Source organism: Jaculus jaculus, chromosome 1 (assembly GCF_020740685.1).
Source record: "Jaculus jaculus isolate mJacJac1 chromosome 1, mJacJac1.mat.Y.cur, whole genome shotgun sequence".
NCBI lineage: Eukaryota > Metazoa > Chordata > Mammalia > Rodentia > Dipodidae > Jaculus > Jaculus jaculus.
In genome coordinates this window covers 291001838-291029546 of record NC_059102.1, presented here as the reverse complement: position 1 = coordinate 291029546, position 27709 = coordinate 291001838, and the positions used below count along the sequence as shown (strand labels likewise).

Genomic DNA, 27709 nt, shown 5'->3' with positions numbered 1-27709 from the left:
ACACAAGACCGTGTTGCAAACTCAATGACCCTCTTTCCAGCATTTTATACTCTACAATACCAGGTAGGTGCCAATTTGTTAATCCAGGGGGGGATAAAGCAGACTTTGAAGAACAGGACACTCCTTGAGCACTCAGGCCCTTTCAAAAGAGTCTACATTTTTCTTGTTGCCCCAGCGCAGGTCAGCTAGCCCAGTCTCAAAGGTTGTTATCTCTCAGTTGCAGCTGAATGGGCAACAGTTCACCCAAAGATTTTTTTTCTTTCTGTGCCATATCCCTCTGCTCACACCAGTTCATTTCTACGCAAAGCAACCCTGCACAACTTCTCAGGACACGGGCATAAGAGCAAGCTTCTCACACAAACTGCTAGCCTAGTCCAAGCAAAGCTCTTTCTCACCCTCATAAGCCAAACCTCACAGTCCATAGTTCTTTCTGCATTCAGGTCTTGCAGTTCAGACCATCAAGCTGTACTTACAGCACTGCGAGGCATCTCTTAGGCCAAGGTTTCAAATCCTTCCACATTCCTCTTGAAAATCAGCACCAAAAGGCCAAAGCCACACAGTCAGGTGTCTAGCAGCAATCCCACTCCTCGGTACCACTTTACGGTTGCAGTCCAGTTCGCATTGCTGGTAGAAATCACCCAACCAAGAGCAGCTTCTGGGAAAAAGAGATTTATTTTGGCTTACAGGCTCGAGGGGAAGCTCCACGATGGCAGGAGAAAAGGATGGCATGAGCAGAGGGTGGACATCACCCCCGGGCCAACATAAGGTGGACCACAGCAACAGGAGGGTGTGCCAAACACTGGCATGGGGAAACTGGCTATAAAGCCCATAAGCCCGCCCCCAACAATACACTCCCTCCAGGAGGCATTAATTCCCAAATATCCTTCAGCTGGGAACCTAGCATTCAGAATACCTAAGTTTGTGGGGGACACCTAAATCAAACCACCACACCAAGCTACCCTCAAACTTAGCATCATTTTGCTTAAGCATCTCCTTGCTGAGATTTCAAGAAAGTGTCACCATGCCTGGCCTCCATTTCATTTTAGACACACTCTGCTAAATTATCTTCAAAATCTGAGGTTAGCTAGAAGCGTTGGCCCACACTTAGAATTTTAAAACTCACGAGGCTGAGGCAGGAGAATTGCTGTAAGTCTGAGGCCAGCAAAGGCTACAAAGTGAAACCCAAACCAAACTTGGGCTACATAGTGAGACCTTATTTAAAAAAAAAAATCCTGAGGTGCATTAAGATAGTTATAATTAGCCGGGTATGGTGGTGCATGCCTTTAATCCCAGCACTTGGGAGGCAGAGGTAGGAGGATTGCCGTGAGTTCAAGGCCACCCTGAGACTACATAGTGAATTGCAGGTCAGCCTGAGCTAGAGCGAGACCCTACCTCAAAAAACCAAACAACAACAACAACAACAAAAAGATAGTTATAATTAGCCAGGCATCATGGCAAATCCCTGCATTTGGGAGGTGAGGCAGGTAGCTCAAGCACTCAGGTGATCCTTGGAGGCATAGTGAGTTTGAGACTAGTCTGGGCTACATTCATAAACTAATGCAAAAGAGCTATGCAATGAGACAAATATTTAACAAGTGTTGACCTTTTATTTTTATTCTTTTGCTTCTTTTTTTTTGGGGGGGGGGGGTTCAAGGTAGGGTCTCACTCTAGCCCAGGCTGACCTGGAATTCACTATGTAGTCTCAGGGTGGCCTTGAACTCATGACAATCCTCCTGCCTCTGCCTCCCAAGTGCTGGGGTTAAAGGTGCCACCACACCGGGCTCCCTTTCATTCTTACCTCCTCTCTTGAATCGCGATGCTTTTCTTATACAGTTTACTGAAATTAAAGAAATGGTTCAGCATATTAGAGGAAACTGGAGGCAAAGATTAATAACTTCATTTCTACTCTGGGCTCTCACAATAGGAAAGTTGGGCAAGCATTCCTGGTTTGGTTAAGGTTTTCAAAAACTGCTGAATCACGGTCTGGGGATGTAGCTTAGCCTGTGGAGTGCTTGTCTAGTATGCATCAAGGCTGGCTTGGAGCCCCAGCACAAGGCAGACGCTGGGCGTGGCAGCACACTCGTCTGCAGTCTCAGCACTCAGGAGGAGAATCAGAAGACCAAGGTCATTGAGGCCAGCCTCAGTTACAAGATACCTTGTCTCAAAAAAAAAAGTGCCGGGCATGGTGGCGCACGCCTTTAATCCCAGCACCCGGGAGGCAGAGGTAGGAGGATCGCCGTGAGTTCGAGGCCACCCTGAGACTACATAGTGAATTCCAGGTCAGCCTGGGCTAGAGTGAGACCCTACCTCCAAAAACAAACAAACAAAAAAGGAATAGAGTGTGGGAAGGTACAAGTAACAGTGAGCTGGAGAAAATAGGCAAACACTTACTTAACCAAGTGACCACGTTACTTTTGCCAGGGATGTATTTCTGGTGATATATGGTGATGATGGCGTGCCACCTCTGTGATGCTTTTCCCAAACCCACTGCCCCAGTAGCCATGGGGAAAGGATGAGAGAAACCTAGCCTGAAGAACATAATAAAATGCTTGATCGGCACTCTTCAAATGTTCCAAGGCCTTTAAGAGCGAGAAGAAAGGAAACTATGACAGACTAGAGAAGACTAGAGACGTGATAACCACATGCCATGTAGGACTTTGGGTAGGGGTCTGGAGTTAAAAAAAAAAAAAAAAGACTTTTAGGAGAAATTAGCCAAATCTGAATAAAGTCTGGAGTAAAGTTAACAGCAATATACCCATGAATTTTGTTTGACAAATGTACTTAAGGTCATAGTTTGGGTTTTGGGTGTTTTCCTTCATGTGTCTTTCTGCTTGTGGGCGTGGTTCTTGTGCCTTTGTGTTTTTACATTTTGGCACAAAGGAAAAAAGTGTAAGAATGAGTGACATATATGATATAAATCCCAAAGTAAGTTCTAACCCACTAAGCCTCTCAGTCTCATGCAAACAGGATGTTAAATGGCATATATTAAGAGATAGGCAGGCAGGAAGGAGGTCAGCCTGGGCTAGATTGAGACCCTACCTGCAAAAACTAAAAAAAAAAAAAAAAAAAAAGAGAGAGAGATAAAGAGAGAGATAGGCATGGTAGTGCATGCTATAATCTCAGCCCTTGTAAGAGCCAAAGAAGGGGAGTAGTGCTTTGAAATCCTGTCTTCCAGACACAAAGAGACCATGGTATTCATGACCTCATAGTAGCTTCTGCTACCTTCACAAGATACATAATAGGAAAACATGATGACATCAAATTAGAAGAGAGATTAGTTGAAAAGAAGAGATTCAGTGGAGGCTGGATTCAGGATGAAGAAAAGTGAGTGTGGTACAAGGGAATTATGATCATGTTATATTGTCTATATGTATGGAAGTTGTCAATAAACATTCAAAAAAAAAAAAAAAAAAGCTGAAGCTGGGCATGGGGGTACCTGCTTTTAGTCCCAGCCCTCAGAGGCAGAAGTAGGAGGATCACTGTGAGTTTGAGGCCAGCCTGGGACTACAGTGAGTTCCAGGTCATCTTGGGCTAGAGTGAGACTCTACCTCAAAATAACGCTAATAGGCCTGGAGAGATGGCTTAGCGGTTAAGTGCTTGCCTGTGAAGCCTAAGGACCCCGGTTTGAGGCTCGATTCCCCACGACCCACGTTAGCCAGATGCACAAGGGGGCACACGTGTCTGGAGTTCGTTTGCAGGGGCTGGAGGCCCTGGCGCACCCATTCTCTCTCTCTCTCTCTCTCTGTCTGTGTCTGCCTCTTTCCCTCTCTCGCTCTCTCAAATCAATAAATAAATAATTTAAAAATTGCTCATCAATGATAGATAGTGCATTGTTAGACAATAATCAATGCCTGTTTTATATAATGAATAAATATTGTAGACAGACGAGAAGCATTTGCTTAGCACAAATCTTTATTAAGCTCCATTTCTAAATGGGTTGGATAGATTTACAATGTCCTGGGACAGTACAACTTTTCAAGGCCTCAATTTTGGCCTTAGTTCCTATGTACCTATTTTGCTACATCAGTTTTTTTTAACGTTTCCATTAGTATGAGCTTTTAGAAGAACGATTACTTAAGGTTTTGAAAGTTACTGGCTTGGTACTATTTATATTCATTAACTGCTAAACACTCAAGGAATAATATGTGCCTCAGGGAACTGGGTAATTGTCCATGCTAACCAAGTGGAGTATAAAATATGGACCAATCAAACTTTCCACTTCTAGTTCCCTTGTAGGAAGTTTATTCTCGTTTACAAGCACCGTGGTGTGAGGAACCAACACTTATTAAAACCACTTTGTGAAGAAATGCTGCCAGTTTCATGCCAGTTCTTGAGCCTGAAGAGATGGCTGGCAGTGAGCATGAATGGGCTCTGTTCTCCGTTGCTGGGGTTATCTGGACTTTTATTTAGGACTGACCTCAACAATGACTGCTTAATGAGCAAGCCGGGGTGGGGGTGGGGGTACTTTCCAAGTCTTTGTGGCCTGCTTGGGGAGTTTGGTGAAAGGTTTTGTTCATGTCAAGGTTTTATTGAAGTGAGAGGTATAGAGTGGTCAAATTCTGATCATAAAATCAAGTTATGTCTCTTTATAGCAGCTTTCTATCATAAAGTAGCTCTGTTCATAACAAATATAAAAATCAATTGCCAGCAGGGTGTGGTGGCCTATGCCTTTCCCAGCACTCGGGAAGCAGAGGTAAGTACATCACCGTGAGCTCAAAGCCACCCTGAGACTACATAGTGAATTCCAGGTCAGCCTGGGCTAGAGAGGTGAGATCCTACTTCGAAAACAACAACAACAGCAACAAAAATCAATTACTACTGAGTTTACAGGTTAAAGGAATTTGAGAAAGTAAAACTGGAGTCTCCTATGGGAAAAACTTACATATTAAAATGATTTTAGAGGACTGGGAAATTGCTCAGTGGGTAAAGTACTTGCTGCACAAGATGAGGACCTGAGTTCAGATCCCCAGCACCCACATAAAAGCCAGGTATTGCATCTCTAATCTGAACACTGGGGAGACAGAGGTAGGAGGAGCCTCGGGATTTAGCCCAATCCATAAGACAATGCTCAAAGGGAAAACCTACCTCAAAAAGTAAGGTGAGTCATCAAGTACTCTGACAGAAGTCTGTCATTGTTTTGGGAAACCTTGTAGGTTTCTCTGATCAAAAGCTCATTTTGGATGGTAGGCCCAAGCTGGAAGTGGGGGTTACAGGTCAGTGTCCACTAAGAAATTGAGGAAAAAGATAACTAATATACAAGAGTTAGAGAGGGTAGAGATAGAGGGGAGAGGGGGAGAGGGAGGGAGGGAAGATGTAGAAGATTTAGGTCAGTTTTGATCCTACCCTCTCCAGTGTCTTGTGGTTCAGGTGTTTCCTGTAAGGGTCTAGTGAAGGTTCAGCCGTTTGGTCTGTCTTTTAGGAAGTAGAATTTTATGGTACCATTGCCGTTTGTGTCCGGATTACTGTTTCCCACCCTTTGATTCCCTCCCCGCCCTCCCATCCATCAGACTCCATACACAGCTGACGCGTAAAATGGAATGACATGGCTGGAAGCCAGGAGAGAGTCAGTCCCCAGACAGTCAGCGTGTCTAGTGCCAGAAGGCGCTACATAGGCGACTGGGGGAAATGACCAAGATCTGTCCAAGCGACACATTGTTTAACCTAATTAGCAACAAATAACCGGATGTGATGCCCACACAAGTGCAATAGTGGTACACAGCCATGGTGAGGAATCAATTGCTCTTATTTGGCTAACTGATCCACTCAGTGGTACTAGACCCATAGCTGGAGCTGGGAAACAAGTCAGAACCATACCCAAACACAAGCCCACTCTACAATATCAGGCTACCATCAATCACGGGGTATAAGAGGGCCTAAACCTACCATACTGTCTATCAAAAAATAAGTCTTATCTCAATTTTCCGGGTGCTAACTTACTCTCCGTTGGAGAATCTGCTTCTCTTTTCCAGATAGATGCAGATCCTAAGAAGAGACCTGCCCCAACATACCTCAAAAGGGGCCCAACTGAAACTAAGGACAACTGGCGAAATAAGCAAGAGTGATATTTTCCTGTGAACCGGATACCAGCACAAAGGGGAAGGAGATCAACGCAGAGAAAAATCAACTCCTACCAAAGCAGAGAGCCAGAGCCTCAGAGGCCCCCAACACCTCAGCACTGAAGCAGACCAAAAATGAACCCAACATGGCTCAGGGAAATTTTGCGGAAGAGGGGGCAGAAAGAATGTCAGAGTCACATGTTGGGTCATGATTTGCAGAGACATTTACCATACCAATAACTGGGGGCTAACTCCACAATGCACGACCCATTTTCATTAACAAGGAGGGTCTGATGGGAAGGGGTAGATCACAGATGAGCCTAAATAATGGTACCAAACTGCCTGTATTTACTGAAAAGAAAACTAATAAATTAAATTAAAAAAAAAAGTAAGGTGAATGGAATTTCAAAGGGGAAAGTGTCAGGGGGGAGAGAGGGAATTACCATGGGATATTTTTTTATAATCATGGAAAATGTTAATAAAAATTTAAAATAAATAAATAAATAAAAAAAAAGTAAGGTGAAGTAGGGCGTGGTGGCGCACACCTTTGACCCCAGCACTCGGGAGGGTTGCTGTGAGTTCGAGGCCACTCTGAGACTACATAGTAAATTCCAGGTTATCCTGGGCTAAAGCGAGATCTTACATTAAAAAGAAAGAAAGAAAGAAAAGTAGAGAGCCAGACATAGTGGTCTATGCCTCTAATCCAAACACTCAAGAGAGTGAGCTGTAGGATTGCAATGAATTCAGGGCCAGTCTGGGCTACAAAATGAGTTCCAGGCCAGTCTGGGCTAGAATGAGACCCTGCCTTGAAGATATCATAATAAAGCAGAAAGTGGCTGAGGAACACACACGTGCAAGCATACCTACACATACATGTGCGCCCACACACATACTAACTATGTGTGCATGGAAAAAGAACAGGTGATTTTTAGATTACGAAGCATACGCTGGGTCCTCATGTAAAGGGTCCTCATATAAAGGGTCGATATGGGAGCAGTATGAACAAACCTGGCTTCAGGCTTTGTGATGACTTGAACCACTGTACCCACATGAGTACAGTGCTCACAAATAGAGGTCGATAATTTGGTTCAGTCCTGGGTAAAAACATCCATTCAGAGTTTTTCAAGAAAATGAAATGAATGTCTGAGTAGAAGCCTCATTTTTATTATTTGTTTTGGTATATCAGACTATAAATATTTGACTTAATATGAGGCATTGAAATTAGTTTTTCCATTCAAGTGCAAGAGCCCACATTGAGAATTTCCTTCTTAATCTTTTCTCTATTTGCTTCTCAGACTATAAACCAAGCCCCTTATGTTTATGTCTGCATGGGCTTGAGTATTTTTCAAATATTTGGTAATTAGCAGATTTTTGCTTGACCAAAAATTGGTGCTTAACAAGATTAAACAACTTCAAGAACAATATTAGGGGTGTTGGGAAAATGGTACATTGGTTAAAGGCACTTGCTTACCAAGCCTGACTGCCTGAGTTCAATTCCCTAGTACTCATGTAAAACCAGATGCACAGAGTGGAACTTGCATCTGGAGTTCATTTACAGTTGCTAGAGGCTCTGGTGCACCCATTGTTTCTTTCTCTCATTCTTTTTTTTTTTTTCCCTGCAAAGGTTTTATATTTATTATAAGGTGTAAGCCTCTTTAAGTAGCTGAAATCAAATACAAGGAAACAACATATCAAGTGATCAAACCTATTGACATTTTTTCACAGTTAAAATAAGGTATTCTGGTTTTACAATGTTCTTGGTTGAATGAAGCAGTTTAACCAAAATTATAAGAAAGAAAGAAAGATATATTTATTAAGGAACAATAATTCCTTAGATTAGAAAGTAAAAACCAAGTGAAATATATAGAATAAGATAACTCAGCCACAAAATATATTTCAGAGTATCAAGAAGTATATTTGCACAATTTTTATCCCAACTTTAAAACTGGTATACTTTAAAAAAAAATTATTTCTTCTTTTTGTTTTGGTTTTTCGAAGTAGGGTCTCACTCTAGCCCAGGCTGACCTGGAATTCAATATGGAGTCTCAGGGTAGCCTCGAAATCACGGCGATCCTCCTACCTCTGTCTCCCGGGTGCTGGGATTAAAGGTGTGTGCCACCATGCCCATCTTTTAAAAAAAATTATTTCTTAACCTTAGCAAACCGCATGCACTGGACTGTAAAACAGATAAGAGACGACAAAATATAATACTCAGCAGAGCATGAATTGATTAAGACTTATGACAATTTCTGCATTTTTGAAAGTACTGATTGGGTAAGCTAAGTATGACCATTCACAGAGACGCTGTATAAAGAAGGCACACACAGTCTGTATTTAATACTTATTAACATCAGAGTATTAATTAGTAAGTGTAACATGACTTGTAGGACATGTTCTAAGACTTATCATCATAGTCATATTGTAGATTAATAGCTGATTATTTGTGTTATAAGTTAATAATGGGAAAATTGCAAGTGTGCAGGGCTGTCAAAGGCCTACCTGACTGTTCAAAGTGCTGCACTTCTTGGTGGGCATGAAGCTGTGAGCATGCCTGTCCTACTTGTCTTTCTCTCATTCTTTATCTCTGTCTCCCTGCTTGGAAATAAACAAACAAACAAACAAACAAATAAATAAACAAACAAGAAGCTGGGCACGGTGGCACATGCCTTCTTTAATTTCAGCACTTGGAGGCAGAGGTAGGAGGATTGCCGTGAGTTCGAGGCCACCCTGAGAATACAGTGACTTCTAGGTCAGCCTGGGCTACAGTAAGATCCTACCTCAATAAAACAAAATAAATAAATAAGAAAAACAAACAAGAACAGCATTAATGGAGGAACAGCAGGTATCCTTACTATCAAAAGAATGGGGCAGAAGGGGATTAGGATCATGGTATATTGTTTATATGTATGGACGGTGTCAATAAAAAGTTGCTGTTTTAAAAAGGTATGGATTACTAAATACCTCTTGAAAATTAGGTTCTAGCACAGCATGGTCATGCATGCCCTAAGGCTCAGCTGCTCTAGAGGCAAAGACAGAAGGGTCCCTTGAACTTAAGGGTTTGAGGCCCAGCAAAATCTTATGTCAAAAAAAAAAAAAAAAAAGAAAGAAAGAAAGAAAAGAAAAGAATGTAACCCAGCCAGGCATGGTTGCATACACCTGTAATTCTACCATTTAGGAGGCTGAGGCAGGAGGATTGCCCATCATTTCCAGATCAGCCTGGTTTAGTAAGTTCTAGGGTCACTCAGGGCTTCATAGCAAGGACCTGTCCAAAAGAGAGAAAAACAAGTTAAAAGCAACAAAAACTGTTATCAAAAATTAAGTTAATTGTTATTGTATATATGTAAGTACAATGATTGTGATGGAGAGGTAATATGATGGAGAATGGAATTTCAAAGGGGAAAGTGTGGGAGGAGGGAGGGAATTAACATGGGATTTTTTTATAATCATGGAAAATGCTAATAAAATTTTTTTAAAAGTTAAGTTAAAATCTAAGGGTGAAGTCTAGGGTGCTGAGGGTGGGGATGATGGTCTTCAGAGCTGGTCTTCCTTGGTGGGAGGGCAGCCTGGCTGCCATGGCAGAGGTCACCAAGATAAGCAATGGTGCAATGAGGCAGCATTAGCCTGGAGAAAGGACGCCTCAGGTAGCTGCTTGCGGCCGTGAGGATCCGCTGACGGCTCTCGGTGGAGAGGGAACTGAAGAAAGCACTGGCTGGTGTAGCTGTGTAGGTTCTCGTGGCTGAGCTACCAAGGTTTGTTTTCATTTGTTTTCCTGCGGTGCCAGGGATCCAACCCAGGGCATTGCCCACACTAGGCAAGTGATTCTGCTACCACAGAGCTACATGCCAGCACTGGTACTGAGCTTAAAGAAGTGCCTAGAACCATACCGAGATGACAAAAGCCCTCCACAAAGAGTAGCAGTCATGCCCAGCTTGCATGCTGGCCCTTAAAAGATTATGCTGCTCTGTGGCTCTCTGTTTGAAAGGAGAACTTGCCTTAAGTTGGAAATAAATTTCCTCCCAAATAAAGTCCTTTTGGGTATGATAGTAAACATTTTCAGTAATGATGTTGACATTTGAACTGATTTTCCCCTTGGTGTAATTTACTGTGATGTATTTATTTACTCGATTTTACTGGGTATTAAACCCATCTTGAGCATGCTAGGAAAGGACTCTACCACTGTGATACATCCCCAACTAAATGTGTTATTTTAATAAATATTTCATGAAGAGATTTGAGAAATGAGAGTGAATTTCCAAATGCTACAATATGACAAAATACGTTAACTACAATCTATACGTAATGTGCTGGACTAAATTAGCCACTGACAAATGTATACCCTTAACTGCGAAGTTGCCAGTCATGCACTGAGTGGCACAGTAATGCTGAGTAACAAAGCCATCAGCACTTTTTATCAAGCGTCATGGTATTCCCTGAGCGAGCCACCGCACTAATCAGGTGTTCACATGCCCAAGGTGAATGCCAAGAGGAACCTCCTAAATTCTTGCACCATCTTCACTTCCCCTGGGAAAATAATCTAGTAAGAGTAGGCACCGTGCTACAATGTTGAGATGGGAATTTTGAGCTTCCTTGTCTTTTCCCTTATCAAACTGAAATGAGCCTGTTGCTTCTCATTGGATGAGCTGAACTCTTGTCTTTCAGGAGTTGTTCATCACGTGTGACACCAAACTCAGTTTCATCATGCACTCTAATTCTGGTTTAAGCCAAAACTTTTCTGCTTCTTTCATTTTGAAGAGAAGTCTTCCCAGCGTGTACTTGCTATGTTAGCCAGGCCTGCCTTGTCCTCCCGGGTCAGCCTCCCCAGTGCTGGGGATGACAGGCAGAGCAAAACTTTGAGAAGTCGGGACTGGTTAAGAAAATGAATTGATGGTGATAATACACTGAGCATTTTAACAACATACTGCTTGCACAATCTGAGATCTTCTAAGTGTATATGTCAAGTCTGGCTGAGGAAACACGCAATATTAACACAAAAGCCATCTAAAGCCCTACAGTCATTAATTATTGGATTTAGGCTCCACCCTGGCCTCATCTCTAAGGACAGCAAAATAATCAAAAGCATGAAGCTTGCTCTCAAGTGCTGGCTTCACACACAGCGCACAGGAAGCAAGAACATAAGGCTATCATTGTGTTTCTCCCTGTTAATATTTATTTTATCTATTTGAGAGACAGAAAAAGAATATGGGCATCCTAGCCCCTAATTACATTTCTCTATAAAGAACAACCAAGGGCTGGAGAGGAGACCCAGTGGTTGAAGGATCATGCCTGCAAGGCTGCCAGTCCAGGTTCAATTCCCCAGTATGCACAAAAAGCCAGTTATGCAAAGTGGCCCATGCATCTGGGTTCATTCTCTGTGGCAAGAGACACCGACACACTCCCTTCTTACATAAATAAAAATATTAAAAAAACAAAAACAACCAAGCCATGTGTGATGGCCCACGCCTTTAAGCCCAGCATTTGGGAGGCAGGAGTAGGAGGATCCCCATGAGTTGGATGCTGGTCTAGGATTATAGAGTGAATTCCAGGTCAGCCTGGGCTACAATGAGACCCTACCTTGAATAAAAGAAAGAGGGAAAGAAAGAAAGGAAGGGAGGAAGGAAGGAAGGAAGGAAGGAAGGAAGGAAGAAAGAAAGAAAGAAAGAAAGAAAGAAAGAAAGAAAGAAAGAAAGAAAGAAGGAAAGAAAGGAGAAAGGCAGGGAAAAAAGAAAAGACAAAACAAAAGAAGATCAAGCAGAATTTATGAAATTGAAAGGTGTTTATAAGATAGTACCAGAAACTTTCCTGGAAATGTCAGACATTAAAGAGGGCCTTTAAAAAATGATAAGTCAGATAGGGTGGTGGATGGCTTTAATCCCAGAATTTGGAAGGCAAAGGTAGGAGGATTACCTTGAGTTTAAGGCCACCCTGAGATTTCAGAGTTAATTCCAAATCAGCCTGGGCTAGAGCGAGACCCTACTTCAAAAAAAAAAAAGGAGGGGGGATCAGTCAGTGATCCTCAACCCTAGCTAAGCACTAAAACTGCCTACAGATCTTTACTTTCCAAGATCCTGGTTTAATTGTGTGGGGCCCAGGCTATTTTACAAAAGAGAGAGGGGGGACAAAGCATATGCATGTGTGTGCGGGGGAGAGAGAGAGAGAGAGAGAGAGAGAGAGAGGGAGAGAGAGAGGGAGAGAGAGAATGGGTTCACCAGGGCCTCATGCTACTGCAAATGAACTCCAGACACATATGCCACATATGCATGTGGCTTTATATGGGTCCTGGGGAATCAAACCTGGGCTATCATGCGTTGTAAGCAAGCACCTTTAACCACTAAACCATCATGCCAGTCCCCAACCTCAAGGGAGTTTTAATGTGCAGGCATGAGTAAATCGATGCAGAAGAAAGGGAAAAAGGAAAAGTAACCGTTTAAGAACATGTTCATCCACTTACTCAGTAAAAACAGTCATTGTGTACGCAATGCTAGTCATTGAACTGGGTGGTGGGTCAAATAGAAATGACTGTGGAAAGATGCTTGAAGTGTTCCACCTAGAAAAGACTTAGTCAAACAATTATTATGATGTGATATGATTCTTGCATATATGTGCACACACATCTCCATCCTGTGTTTCACAATGACTGTGTTTCAGAATGAATGGCTTTTTGTCTTGACTACAGAACAGGTTCTCAAACTTGGTTACAAGTTAGAGTTGCCTGAAAAGCTTTAAAAATTACTGCTGATAGCTGGGCGTGGTGGCGCACGCCTTTAATCCCAGCACTCAGGAGGCAGAAGTAGGAGGATCACCATGAGTTCGAGGCTTCCCTGAAACTACATAGAGAATTCCAGGTCAGCCTGAGCTAAAGTGAGACCCTACCTCAAAAAACAAAAAAACAAAAAACAAAACAAAAAAAAAATTACCGATGATGTTGGGTGTGGTGGCGCACGCCTTTAATCTCAGCACTCAGGAGGCAGAGGTAGGAGGATTGCTGTGAGTCTGAGGCCAGCCTGGACTACAGTGAGACCCTACCTCGACAAACCAAGAAAAAAATGAGTGATAGAGCTGAGTGTAAATTGTGGTGCATGACTATATTTACGTAGTCAGAAGGCCAAGCCAGAGTTTCAGGCTAGTCTGGGCTACAGAGAGTAGGAAGGGGGGGGGGGGGGAGGAACAGGTATGGAGGAGAGAGGGAGAAAAAGAGCATTTATGTTTGTCTTTCATATCCAGAGATTTAGATTTGATTGGTTTTAGGAATCAAGATTAAAAATAAACATGTGTTGTTGATATACTAAATATGTCCATATCTAATAAAAACAAACAAACAAAATGATTTAAGGTTATTCTAGCACCTAACTAAACTGGGCTTCAGAGAAAGGCCTGAAGAAAGGAAAGGTGAATTTGGGTGTCAGGTTTTCATGGCAGACAGAGCCAGCTTTAGTGAAGTCCTGAGTTCCAAGTTAAGGATCTAGGAAACATTATGTGACTCTCCTTTGAGCTTCTCTGTGGTCCATCCATTTACTATTCTCTGGTGGCAAAGTGAAGAATGGATTATAAGTTTCTTTTTTATTTATTTATTTTTATTTTTTAAAATTTTTTATTTATTTATTTGAGAGCGACAGACACAGAGAGAAAGACAGATAGAGGGGGAGAGAGAGAATGGGCGCACCAGGGCTTCCAGCCTCTGCAAACGAACTCCAGACGCGTGCGCCCCCTTGTGCATCTGGCTAACGTGGGACCTGGGGAACCGAGCCTCGAACCGGGGTCCTTAGGCTTCACAGGCGAGCGTTTAACCGCTAAGCCATCTCTCCAGCCCGGATTATAAGTTTCTTAAAGATGATTTATTCACCAAGCTTCGTAGTCACGGTGCTTAGGGACCCAGTAAAATGTAACTCTTTTCTAAGTCTGGGAATACAGACCTTTCTAATATCCTTTAAAATTAGAAAAGAAAAATAAACTTCTAGTAGCCAACAGTGTTTTACATGCAACATTAGCCCACTGGTTCTTTTTGTTTGTTTGTTCTATTTTTTTTCAAGGTAGGGTCTCACTCTAGTCCAGGCTGACCTGGAATTTGCTCTGCAGTCCCAGTCTGGCTTCAAACTCACATGATACCTCCTTTTCCAGCCTCCCAAATGCTGGGACTAGCTGGGTGTGGTGGTGCACGCCTTTAATCCCAGCATTTGGGAGGCAGAGAGGTAGGAGGATCGCTGTGAGTTCAAGACCATTCTGAAACTACATAGTGAATTCCAGGTCAGCCTGGGCTAGAGTAAGACCCTACCTGGGGCGGGAAACAAAACAAAACAAGCAAAAACAACATCAAAAAATGCTGAGACTTAAAGGCCCACCTGCTAGCCCCTACTTTGTGAGCTTTTATTTTGGATAAGATTTTAAATATATGTGTAGGTCAGCATTGGCCAGGACTCTAAAGAAACTTGAATATGAACCAATCATACTAAAATCAATGGAAGCCTTTGTTCATCTAAACAAATCCATCTGCTTGCATTGAAAACATGCTTTCTTTATCTCAAGTATGATCAGACTGAAAACCTGGCTACTTATTTGCATTTTCCATGAAGCACTAAGGTCCAGGGTACTGCTTCAGCCGGAACATGTGTGTGCATGCTGGTTCAATTAAAGAACGAGGGCTAAGTTATTTTTAGTCTAGGGGCTAGTTATTTTTAATTTAGTTCCTCAAGAGAAGTTGTAAAATAGTCCATCACATAAATTATTAAAAAATATTTTATTTTTATTTATTTATTTGAGAGAGAAAGAGATACACAGAAATAGGAAGGTAGACAGAGAGAATGGGCATGCCAGGGCTTCCAGCCACTGCAAACGAATTCCAGACACGTGCGCCCCCTTGTGCATCTGACTAACGTGGGTCCTGGGGAACCGAGCCTCGAACCAGGGTCCTTAGGCTTCACAGGCAAGTGCTTAACCACTAAGCTATCTCTCTAGCCCACATGAGTTTTTTATTTTGTTTTATTTTTTGTCTTTTCAAGATAGGGTCTCTCTCTAGCCCAGGTTGACCTGAAATTCACTATATATTCTCAGGGTGGCCTTGAACTCACAGTGATCCTCCTACCTCTGCCTCTCGAGTACTGGAATTAAAGGTGTGCACCACTATGCCTGGTTTCACACTTAAATCTTTTTATAGTTATTTTAAAATATTTTATTTATTCATTCATTCATGAGGGAGAGAGGAAGAGGCAAATAGAATGGGTGCGCCAGGGCATCCAGCCACTGCAAAAGAACTTCAGACACGTGTGCTACCTTGTGCATCTGGGTTACATAGGTACTAGGGAATCCAAGCTGGGTCCTTAGGCTTTGCCGGCAAGTGCCTTAACTGCTAAGCCATCTGTAAAGCCCCACACTGTCAATTATGCTATCTCCACCCAAAAATACAGTTACTAAATTAAGCTTGCAGAGGCAGTTGAATTTGTTCACTTGAGTTGAGCTTCACTTGAAACTTGGAGGAGAAAACAATAAAAGAACCAGTTAGGTTGGGCATAGTGGCACACACCTCTAATCCCAGCACTCGGGAGGCAGAGATAGGAGAATCACGTGAATTTGAGGCCACCCTGAGGCTACATAGTGAATTCCAGGTCTTCCTGGGCAGAAGTGAGACTCTACCTCAAAAAAACAAAACAAAAACAAACAAAAACAAAACAAAACAAACAAGCTACAACAACAACAACAACAACAACAAAAAAAACCAGTCCAACCAAATAATGGAAGGAAAGCATCCTAAGAAGAAGAGGTCAAGAAAATGGAAGAAAAGCCGGGCGTGGTGGCACATGCCTTTAATCCCAGCACTCGGGAGGCAGAGGTAGGAGGATTGCTGTGAGTTCAAGGCCACCCTGAGACTACATAGAGAATTCCAGGTCAGCCTGAGCTAGAGTGAGACCCTACCTCATAAAACCAAAAAAAAAAAAAAAAAAAAAAAAAAAGAAAAGAAAAAGAAAATGGAAGAAGGTTTGGAAGAGTCAAAGGAAGTAGATTGTCCAGTATGGTAGGGGGTATGCATTTCTAATCTAAGCACTCCAGAAGCCAAGGCAGGATTGAAAGTTTGAGGCCAGCCTGGGCTACTATGGCAAGATCCTGTCTCAAAAACAATGGGGGCTGAAGAGATGGCTCAGCTGTTTAAAGGCACTTGCTTGCAATTCCTGATCGTCCTGATTTGATTCCCTAATACCCACATAGAGCCGGGTACACAGGGTGGCACGTGTGTCTAGACTTTGTAGTGGCGGGAGGCCCTGATGCACATACTCTCTCTCTCTCTCAAATAAATAAATAAAAATATTAAAACCAACAACAAAAACCCTCAGTGCTGACACCTGTAAATCCAGTACTGGGAGGCTGAGGATGGAGGGTCACCATGAGTTTGAGGCTAAGATAAGCTACTGTGGTGAGACTCTGTCTTCCCTCCTCCCTCAGACACACTTGAGCCCTGAATTGGTAAAGTATGTCAGGCATGTGTGTTATCATTCATAGACCTGCAGACTCCAGACTCCTGTGGAAATGTGTCATCTCTACTGTGCAGCTCTGGATGTAAATGGTGAGGTTGCTAGTGTTAGGCTGTTGCCTGTGGGCATTTCCTGACAGGAGATCCCAGGAGGATAAACACAGTTTGGGACCAAGGAGCTTCCCAGTGTGACAATATCTGCAAGGAAAAGTGACCATGTCTCAGTGTTATCATTATGCATGGCTAACTCAGTATAGAAGCTAATATGTTTATATCAGTGGTAAAACATAGGGAATTGCCAACATGTTGAAATTCGGGCTGTAGAAGGCCTTAGCTATTATGTTTTACCCCTTAGGAATCTTCTGGCAACTGGCAGCAACGGGTTCCCTTTCAAGGGCTATTTAGACTTAAAATCTCTGAAAAGACAGAGTCTACTGTGATCAGCTATCTGTAGCTCGTATCTGTCGGGCCTAGAAATTCTGCCCATCCAGGAAATGAGCAGCTGAATATTGGCTCCAGGATGAGTGTTACATGGGAGCAGGGATTCCCTTCTTTCAACATATACCATATACTGCCAAACACACAGATGTCCATGCTGACATCTGTGAGCTGAACTTTGTACAGGGACTATAAGGACATGACACACCGCTGTAAGGACACAAGGACACACCACCATAAATCGCACAGCTGCTGGGTTCCAGTAAAACATAAATTGCTTTCAGGAGGGTTCGATAAAGGGACTATTTTCAAACATGTGAGCAGTATTTCAGCAAAGCAAAAAATAGCACAGTACTCTAGTGAAAATTTATGCCTTCAGGCCTGAAGGGAGTTATAAAGGCTGGAAGGAATTATCAGGACCCAGAGAGGGTCAAGCATAGAAGGCCACTCAAAAGGACTGTGATTTTCACAGAAAGGAATGCAATCACCTTGGAGCAGTTTGGCAGGGGAGACATCTCAGAGAAATTTGCTCTGGAGCTTTTTATAGTTGGGTCTTCCACAGCCTAACTGTAGGAGCACCTGGAAGTAGATGATATCTGGAGGTGAACATTCCAACCTCTTTCATTCATCTCTAATTTCCCCCTTGTAAAATTCACATCCTCGGCGCATATGAGAGACAAAGTTCTAGTCGTCTGTGTCATGGTGGAATGACATCAATTTTATCATGTTCTCATCTGTAACCAAATATGTCCGTTCTTCAAATAAAGGAGCAGAGCTGGGCATAGCCACACATGCCTGAAATCCCAGGTAATCTTAGCACTAGGAAGGCTCTAGCCAGTGCCTGCAAGCCCAGTTTGTGGGGGGTAAGATGGTAGGGAGAGTCAGGAGAAGCACCTGGTAGTTTGTAGACCAGCTACTCTGGCAAATGCAGCAGTCACTGAGGGACTGCCTCAAAGTGAGAGCTTGTCATCCAAGCTTGTCCTCTGATATCCACACATGCACATTTGCTCACACACATGAACACATAGACACACACACTGAAAGGATAAATGTAAGGGCTGGAGAGATGGCTCAGCGGTTAAGGCACTTGCCTCCAATGTGAAATGACCTGGGTTTGTTTCCCCAATACCCACATAAAGCCAGATGTACAAAGTCTGGAGTTGGTTTGCAGTGGCTAGAGGCTCTAGCGCTCACACTCTCTCTCTCCTTTTCCTCTGCAAATAAATAAATGAAATACTATAAAAGGAATGAAAATAAAAGAAATGACATAAGAATAGTTTAGATTCACAAGTATACATTTAGAATTTTGGCTTTTCCATAAAATAGGCCAATGATCTTGAAAAATGCCTCTGATTACTAGCTTCTTTGTGTTGCTATTTATTTTTTTCAGGCAAAGTCTCATGCACTCCAGGCTCTCCTCAAACTCACAGTTGAGGATGGCCTTGAACTCCTGACCCTCCTCTCAAGTATAGCATTGCAGGCATGAGCCACCACACCTGGCTTCCTCTTCATATCTTAAATATAATATTATATTATCCTCTCAGATGCTCTAAGGCCAGCTAGCCTGGTATATGCAGCAGTGATCAGCAAAAGGAGACCCTGCCTCAAACAAGGTAGAAAGTGAAAACTGAGACCCAAAGTTGCCTCTCAGCTTGTAGTGGCACCTGGACACTGGCACTCACAAGTGCGCACACACGCGCGCACACACATAGGCACACGCACACACACACACACCATTTGTCTTGTTCAACAAGTGAATGCATGTGTGAGATGAGCACTAGTTTAATGGCTTACATGATTCTGCTAGATTAGTGTGCATAAGTATGTATAAATTCAGAAACACACAGAAAATAACAAGAAACTAGGAAATAATACAAGGCATTTGAGAAGACAACTAGAGCTGATTTAGAATATCAGTACATAATAACTTAGCACTGGGCTGGAGAGATGGCTTCGTGGTTAAGGTGCAAAGTGAAAGGTCCCAGGTTTGATTCCCTAAGACCCACATAAGTCAGGTGCACAAGGTGGCACATGTGTCTGGAGTTAGTTTGCAGTGGCTACAGGCCCTAATGCACCCAATCCCTCTCTCTTTCTCTCTACCTCTTTCTCTCTCAAATAAATAAATCATTTAAAAAATAGTGCTGAAAAATCAAATAAATTGTTCAAGAGGTTAGCACCATATTTTGTCTGTTTTTTTTTTTTCATTCTTTTATTTTGTTTTGTTTTAGCACCATATTTTAAACGCTCAATGAAAAAAAATGCAGAAAGTATTTATGATCAGGGCTGGGGAGATTGCTCAGTAGGTACAGGCACTAGCTTATAAAGCTTAACTGCCAAAGTTTGATTCCTCAAGACCTGGGTAAAGCCAGATACACAGCATGGCACATGTGTCCGGAGTTTGTTTGCAGTGGCAGGAGATCCTGGTGTGCCCCGACCCCCCCCCCACACACGTAATTTCTTTCTCTCAAATAAATAAAAGTATTTTTTAAATCCATGATTAGGGCTGGAGAGGTAGCTTAGCAGTTATGGTGCTTGTCTATGAAACCTAAGGACCCATGTTGAGTCCCCAGTACCCATGATGAACAAGGTGGTAGATGTGTCTGGAGTTCATTTGCAGTCACTAGAGACCCTGGCATGCCCAATCTCTCTCTCTGTCTCTTTCTCTCTCACTCTCTAATAAATAAATTAAATAAATATCTATGATCAAAGAGACCATATGGGTGGTGCATGCATTTAATCCCAGCACATGGAAGGCAGAGGTAGGAGGGCCACTGTGAGTCAGAGGCCAGCCTGGGACTGCAGATTGAGTTCCAGGTCAGCCCGTGCTAAAGTGAGACCCTACCTTGAAAAAAGCAAACAAACAAAAAATAGACTGTATGCATTGTATGTGTGTGTGTGTACATACAACACCCAGATGTTTCTTTTTTTTAATTTTCACAATTTTTATTAACATTTTCCATAATTATAAAAAATATCCCATGGTAATACCTCTCCCCCAGATGTTTCTTATATACTTTAAAATATATTTCTGTAAGTGCCTTTGATCACTGAGCAATCTCCCCAGCCCTGCTTCTTATATATATATATTTTTTTTAATTATTTATTTATTTATTTGAGAGCGACAGACACAGAGAGAAAGACAGATAGAGGGAGAGAGAGAGAATGGGCGCACCAGGGCTTCCAGCCTTTGCAAACGAACTCCAGACTCGTGCACCCCCTTGTGCATCTGGCTAACGTGGGACCTGGGGAACCGAGCCTCGAACCGGGGTCCTTAGGCTTCACAGGCAAGCGCTTAACCGCTAAGCCATCTCTCCAGCCCTGCTTCTTATATTTTAGTTGAAGCATTTAAAAAAAAAAATTCAAGGCTTGAAGCAAAATTTTTGTTGCTGCTTTGATATGCAGGTCTAGGCTATCCTGTACTCACCTTCTAGACCAGACTGACCTCAAATCCAGAGAGATCCACCTGTCTCAGCTCCCTTAGTACTGGAATTAAAGGCGAGGCATGCGCCACCATACCTGGCTTAAAAATCAGTAGTATACTGGGCTGTAGTGGTGCACGTCTTTAATTCCAGCACCAAGACAGAGGTAAAAGGATCATTGTGAGTTTGAGGCCAGTAGGGAATTGCAGAGTGAGTTCCAGGTCAGCACAGGCTACAGTGGCAGCCTACCTCAAAAAAGCCAAAAACAAGCCAGGCATGGTGGCACTCGCCTTTAATCCCAGAACTCGGGAGGCAGAGATAGGAGGATCGCCATGGGTTCAAGGCCACTCTGAGACTCCATAGTGAATTCCAGGGAAGCCTGGGCTAGAGTGAGACCCTACCTCATAAAACCAAAAAAAAAAAAAAAAAAAAAAAAAAGCATTTCTATGTATTAGTAACAATTTAATTTATAATAAATAGCATGAGAAAACATAAATTACTGAGGAATAAAATTAATAAGATATGCACAACACCTATATACTGGTAATTTTAACATTACAAAAGAGATGTGTAAACTTTTGTAAGTCTGTATACAAATCTTTTATTAAGTCAATTAAAATAGAAGAGATTTACCTAAATAAATGGAGAGTTTACTATGTGTATGAAATGGAAGACTAAATATTATTAAGGTGCCAATTCTACTGTGAGTAATCTAGAGACTTATGCAATACACTCAAACTTCAGCAAGTTTCAAAAACATATGGCCAGGCATGGTAGTGCAGGTCTTTAATCTCAGCACTCAAGAGGCAGAGGTAGGAAGATCACCAAGAGTCTGAGGCCAACCTGGGACTACAGAGTGAGTTTGAGGTCAGCCTGGGTTAGAGTGAGGTCCTGCCTAGAAAAAGAAAAGAAAAAAGAATTCAGCCTACAAAAAAAGAAAAGTATAAATCAGTGGCTTGATGGCACATGCCTCTAATCCTAGCACTTGGGAGGCTAAGGCAGGAGAATTGCTTTGAATTTGAGGGCCACCTGTGCTACATAGTGAATTTGAGGCCAACTTGGGCTATAAAGTGAGATCCAGTGTCTAAAAATATAATAAAAGAAAAATTTCGTATGCTCACAAAGCAACTGGGTGAGTGGCTGGTGCATGAAAGGCTGAGCATGATTACAGCTCACTTTCTATTAGCAGATAAACTGATGAGCAAACTGTGAGAGAGATGCCCACACACGTCAGTGCTGGCGACAGGAAGCAGTGCACTGCTAATTTCACCAGCATGGGCTAATCTCAAAACAACTTCACAGAGGGGGAGAATCCAGACACAAACAAGTACACACTGAGTTCTCGAACATGCAAACCAATCCTCCTTAGTGGTCAAGACACCAGCAATGGTTGCCAGGGTCAGTGGGAGACAGAAGAAAGAGGGCATAAGAGAATTTTGTCATGATGGAGACATTTTGTATCTTGATTGTGGCTGTAGTTATGTATCTTTCAGTGTTCTGTGATCTGTGTACTCTGTGTGTTTGTGTGTGTGTGTGTGTGTGTGTGTGTGTGTGTGTGTGTGGTACTGGGGATAAAACACAGGTTTGTCACCTGTTAGGCAAGCACTTTACACCTGAACTGTGCTCACAACCCTGGAACCCCTCCCTCCCCCACCTATCTCCTACATTTTTCCTCCCTTGCCTTCCTTTCTCTCTTTTGTCTTCCTCTTTTTTTCTTTCTTTTGAAACAGGATCTCATGGAGCCCAGCTTGGCCTTGAACACGCTCTTTCTGCTTTAGCCTCCTGTGGTGGTTTGAATCAGATATCCTTTGGTCCCTAGCTGGTAGCAATTTGGGAGGTGGAGTGTTTCTGGAGAAGGAGTGTTCGAGAGTGTTACAGCCCATGTTCCACCCTGCCTGAGTTCAGCTCACTCTCTTGCTGCTTTCTACCAGCTTCTTTGGCAAGAAATGGTGTCCATTTTCTGCTCTACCATTCTTTCCCTGCCATTCTGAAACCTCCTTTTGAGACTGTAAGTCAAAAATAAACCTCCCATCAGCTGCTTTTGATCAGGTGGTTTCTCTCAGCAATGTGAAGTTAAGTACAATACCTGCCAAGTGATGCTCTATATACTTTTAAATTTTTTATTAAAGAAGCGTCTCATGTAAATCAGGCTGGTCTTAGATTTTTTTTCTTTTTTTTTTTTTTTTGTTTTTTTGTTTTTTCGGCATAGGCTGACCTGGAATTCACTATGGAGTCTCAGGGTGGCCTCAAACTCATGGCAATCCTCCTACCTCTGCCTCCTGAGTGCTGGGATTAAAAGCGTGTGCCACCATGCCTGGCCTGGTCTTAGATTTTTTATATATCCCAAGCTGCTTTGAATTTCTGATCCTCCTGCCTCTACAGCAAGCACAGTGATCACCAGTGTGTATGTGAATGCCCAGCTTTATCTGGATACTTTAAATGGGCACATTTTATTTAACAGAAAGTGTACTTATAGAAAAGACACACTGGGACTTCTCAGTAAGATGGGGGCATGATAGCCTTCCCAAGGCAGCCTAGGGAAGCAAATAAGAAAAACAGCAAGATAACGCTTCTACTGAAAAACGAAGGTGCATAGGTTGTTATTAATCACAACAGAGAAGCAGGAGACAATAAGATCTTCCAGCAAGGAGGAAACTGGCTGGAATCCTGCTGAGGCCTCAGAGGCCCTGGTCTGGGCACCTGCCCACCTGGCAAGCCCAAAGCTGCAGAAGTAGAAACAAGGTGGAAGGATTTCCCCCTCACTCAACCTCCTCACAAAGGCAAGAAAACGGAAGGGGAGGACAGCAGGGACCAGATGTGCAGCTGCTGAAGGAGAACATAAATGGGACCAACTGAGCAGCTCCAGTGCAACTCCAGGCATCCTGCACAGCCTTCCATCCCCCAACCGCCAGTGCCATGAACCTCCAGAGAACTCATTGACCCCTGGCCACAGGGCATTCAGCACAGCCAATCAGAACCCTGGATCCACAGTGCAAAAGAGAGGGATCAAGAAGGGCATTCAGCATTGGTGAGATTGGAGGCCATCCCAAAAGGTAATAGGTCCTACTTATACAGAGGCAGGTACATAGGCCTGCATTGGAAAGGCTAATCTCTCTTTCTTTGTCAGGGCAGGTTTTGTGTTACATATTCTTGGTTGGCTTTCCATTCTCAAATAAACTTTATCTTGGTGCTGTCTATTACTGCCTTTGATGTTACATGATTCATAGGGCTTTGTCCTTTTCTGCTCTCATTATTGGGGGCAGAGTCTGACTCGGGCACAGGCTGACCTAAAGCCTATTCCTGACCAGAAATCTCAACTTGCTAGTTGACAGGATTAAGGGTGTGGGGCAACATACACCCTTAGGGACTTTGGCATTATTAGATTATCTGTTTGTCTTAATCCCCTCTTTCATAAACAGTCTGTGCTGGTTTAGATTGAATGTGTATACTACTCAGATGGATATTAGAATTTGCCAGTAAATAGCTCCACCCAGTATACTAGAATATTTCAATAGCCAGAAAACTCAACACCTAGGGCCACTTCTAATCTTTTCTTGGAGTATAAGAGCTACACTTGGCACCTTAAACTCCTACCCTTCAGATATATAAAGCCAGATATACATGGCTAAGAAAACTACAGATAAGAAGAAAACACAAGCATCAAATTAACTCAAGATGCAAAAATCTATACATTATAATGCAAGAAACATGAAAATCAAGAGAATACACTCAGTCCAAAAACAATAAATCCATCAGAAATGACCTTCATTGAGATTGTTTTAGATGAAATGGCTGACAAAGTTTTTTTTTTTAATCTGCTTATATCTATACTCAAAGAAATTAAAGGAATCAAAGAAAGCAAACCCCTGAAGGAGAAAACAGGAAACCATCTTAAGGAAATAAGAAGGTCAATATAAGATATGAGTAAGAAAATAGAAACAATGAAAAAAATACCAATCAGAAATACTAGAAGTGAAAAAGAAAGCGAATTAAATAGAAAACTCTGTAGAAAGTCTCACCAGTAGAATGGATCAAGGAGAGGACAAAATATCTAAACTAGAAGATCAGGTGGCAGATCTAACACAGTCCAACAAAGAGAAAGACAAACTAATAGGAAAGCATGAATGAAAATTTCAAGACATTCAGGACACTATGAAGAGATGAAATAAGAATCCAGGGCACATTAGGAAGAGAATAATTTCAATCCAAAGGAATAGTAGGTATTTTCAATAAAATCATATATGAATATATATTTTAAAAGCAGGTTACAAAAAGAGGAATCCTTCTACACTGTTGGGGGGAATGCAAGGCTGAGGGTCCATTGTGGAAGAGGTGGCAGAAAGAATGTAAGAGCCAAAAAAAAGAGTAGGACTCCTTACAATGCCAGACACAAAATGGCCTGGATATCCATGACTTCACAGTGCCTGACACTACCTACACAAGTCCATCATAATAGAAGGAAAAGATGATGACATCAAAATAAAAGAGAGACTGATTGAGAAGGGGAGGAAATATAATGGGCAGTGGAGTTACAAAGGGGAAAGTGGGAGCAAGGAATTACCATGGTGTATTGTCTATAATCATGGAAGTTGTCAATAAGAAAAAAAAAAAAAAAAAAACAAATTGGCTGCCGGGGCCTACGCTGGCCAGCTGTGAGGTGGCGATCCTGGGCGCCGCCGGCTGAGAGTGCCCGCCACCAGAGGGACGAGCTGGCAGCATCGCGGGTTTGCCTCGCCAGACTCTGAGCTCCTTGACGGAAGGAATCGTGTCTTACTCAGCTGTGTGTCCCTGGTGTCTGGCACTGTCCCTGACACACAACTCGAGTTAGTTTGGGACATGGCCACTGTTTCACCGAGGTCTGGGACTGGGAATAACCACAGTGGAAGGCTGCAGTTACAGGTAGGTCACTGTGAAGGGAGAACCGTCCTCATCTGTGCTGACCGAAATGCTTCTGCCAGCACCATCTGAAGACACCACCTTGGTTCCAGGCTGCACTCGCACCTCCATCAAATATCCTCTTGTTCAGGAGACCCAGGCTTCCTCAGAGCTCAACAAATGAGCTCCTTCCAGCAGTGGAGAACTGGGATCTGAAGCTCAGAGCCTAGTAGACCCCAACTGTAGTTCTGGAAATATTGCCATTTCTGACAAAGTAAAGCAGCCAGATGGGTATGTGGAGCTTCTCTGGCAGCAATGTGGAAATGCCAATATAAAATCTTCATCAGGGTGGGAATCGAGAAAAGATGCTCATGTTAGAACGTATTATGTGGATCATAATACTAGACCTACCACTTGGGAGAGACAGCCTTTACCTCCAGGCTGGTTATCAACGGAAGAGTTGATAACCATGGAAGAGTTTATTATGTGGATCACAACACCAGAACAAAGACATGGCAGAGGCCTACTATGGAATCTGTTCGAAATTTTGAACAGTGGCAATCCCAGCGGAACCAATTGCAGGGAGCTATGCAACAGTTCAATCAATGATACCTCTATTCGGCCTCAATGTTAACTGCAGAAAATGACCCATATGGACCTTGACCACCCGGGAGGGAAAAAAGACTGGATTCAACAGACAGGGTTTACTTTGTGAATCATAATACGAAAACAGCCCAATGGGAAGATCCAAGAACTCAAGGCTTACCAAATGAAGAACCCCTTAGGTATACCCCAGACAGTGTTAGGTACTTTGTTATCATACCAGAATGACGACCTTCAAAGAGCCTTGCAATGGGAAGTCGTCTGTAACTAAAGGTGGTCCACAGATTGCTTATGAATGCAGCTTTAGGTGGAAAGTTGCTCATTTCCGCTACTCATGTCAGTCTAATGCACTACCAAGTCATGTAAAGATCAATGTGTCCTGGCAGACATGACTTGCAGATTGCTTTCAACAAATTATGGCATTAAAACCATGTGACTTGAAGAGGTGATTATATGTAATATTTAGAGGAGAAGAAGGTCTTAATTGTGGTGGTCAGTCAAGAGAATGGTTTTTCTTGCTTTTCCATGAAGTTTTGAACCCAGTGTATTGCTTATTTGAGTATGCAGGAAAGAATAACTATTGTTTACAGATAAATCCAGCATCAACTATAAATCCAGGCCATCTTTCATACTTCTGTTTCATTGGTTGCTTTATTGCAGTGGCACTATTTCATGGAAAGTTTGATACTGGTTTCTCTTTACCATTCTATAAGCGTAACCTAATTAAAAAAAAAAAAACAACTTACTATTAAGTATTTGGATCTATTGATACAGAATTTTATAACTCCCTTGTCTGGGTAAGAGACAATGACATTGAGGAATGTGGCTTAGAAATGTACTGTTCTGTTGACATGGAGGTCCTGGGAAAAGTCACTGCACATGACCTGAAGTTAGGAGGCTCCAACATCTTGGTGACCAAGGAGAACAAGGATGAATATCTTGGTTTAATGACAGAATGGCATTTTTCTCGAGGAGCACAAGAACAAACCAAAGCCTTCCTTAGTGGTTCTAATGAAGTTGTTCCCGTCAGTGGCTACAGCACTTTGATGAGGAACTGGAGGTTATGCTGTGTGGTATGCAGGAGGCTGACTTGGCAGACTGGCAGAGAAATGCTATGTATCAACATTATACAAGAAACAGCAAGCAAATTATTTGGTTTTTGGCAGTTTGTGAAAGAAACAGATAATGACGTTAGAATTCAACTATTGCAGTTTGTCACTGGAACCTGCTGCTTACTTCTAGGAGGATTTGCTGAGCTCATGGGAAGGACTGATCCTCCAAAGTTTTGTACTGAAAAAGTTGGCAAAGACATCTGGTTACCTAAAAGCCACACATGTTTTAATAGCTTGGACCTATCACCATGTAACAGTTATGAACAACTAAAGGAAAAAAAAAAAAACCTTCTTTTTGCAGTAGAAAAGACAGGAATTTGGACAAAAATGAAATTGGCTTCTTGTACTGGAGGAGCTCTTGCATTTAAGTACCTAGCCAAAAAAAAAAAAAAAATCATTCAGAGCAGGACCAGTGTATATAAGCTGTTCATTCTGTACAGTTGATTTTCTGAACCTCTCAAAGTATGTTTTCCGATTTTCCACAGAAATATGTAAAACATTTCACCATTTTATACTTTATTTGTTGTTCCCCTGAAATGATTGACCAGGAAAAATGAATTCTGAAGCAAGCAAAAGAATTTATTAGAAATAGGTATATATCAGCCAGCGTGTTTAATCCCAGCACTCAGGAGGCAGAGGGAGGAGGATCGCCGTGAGTTCGAGTGAATTCCATGTCAGCCTGTGCTAGAGTGAGACCCTACCTTGGAAAGAAAAAGTATATATCAATATAAGCAGATATGACAGTGGCTC

General features: G+C 42.4%; 1 pseudogene; it reads left to right on the top strand.

Annotated features, from left to right (window-relative positions):
* The window catches only part of LOC101593902, a 60852-nt pseudogene extending 33398 nt beyond the window's left edge, over positions 1-27454 (top strand).
* Positions 27455-27709: the final 255 nt, after the last annotated feature.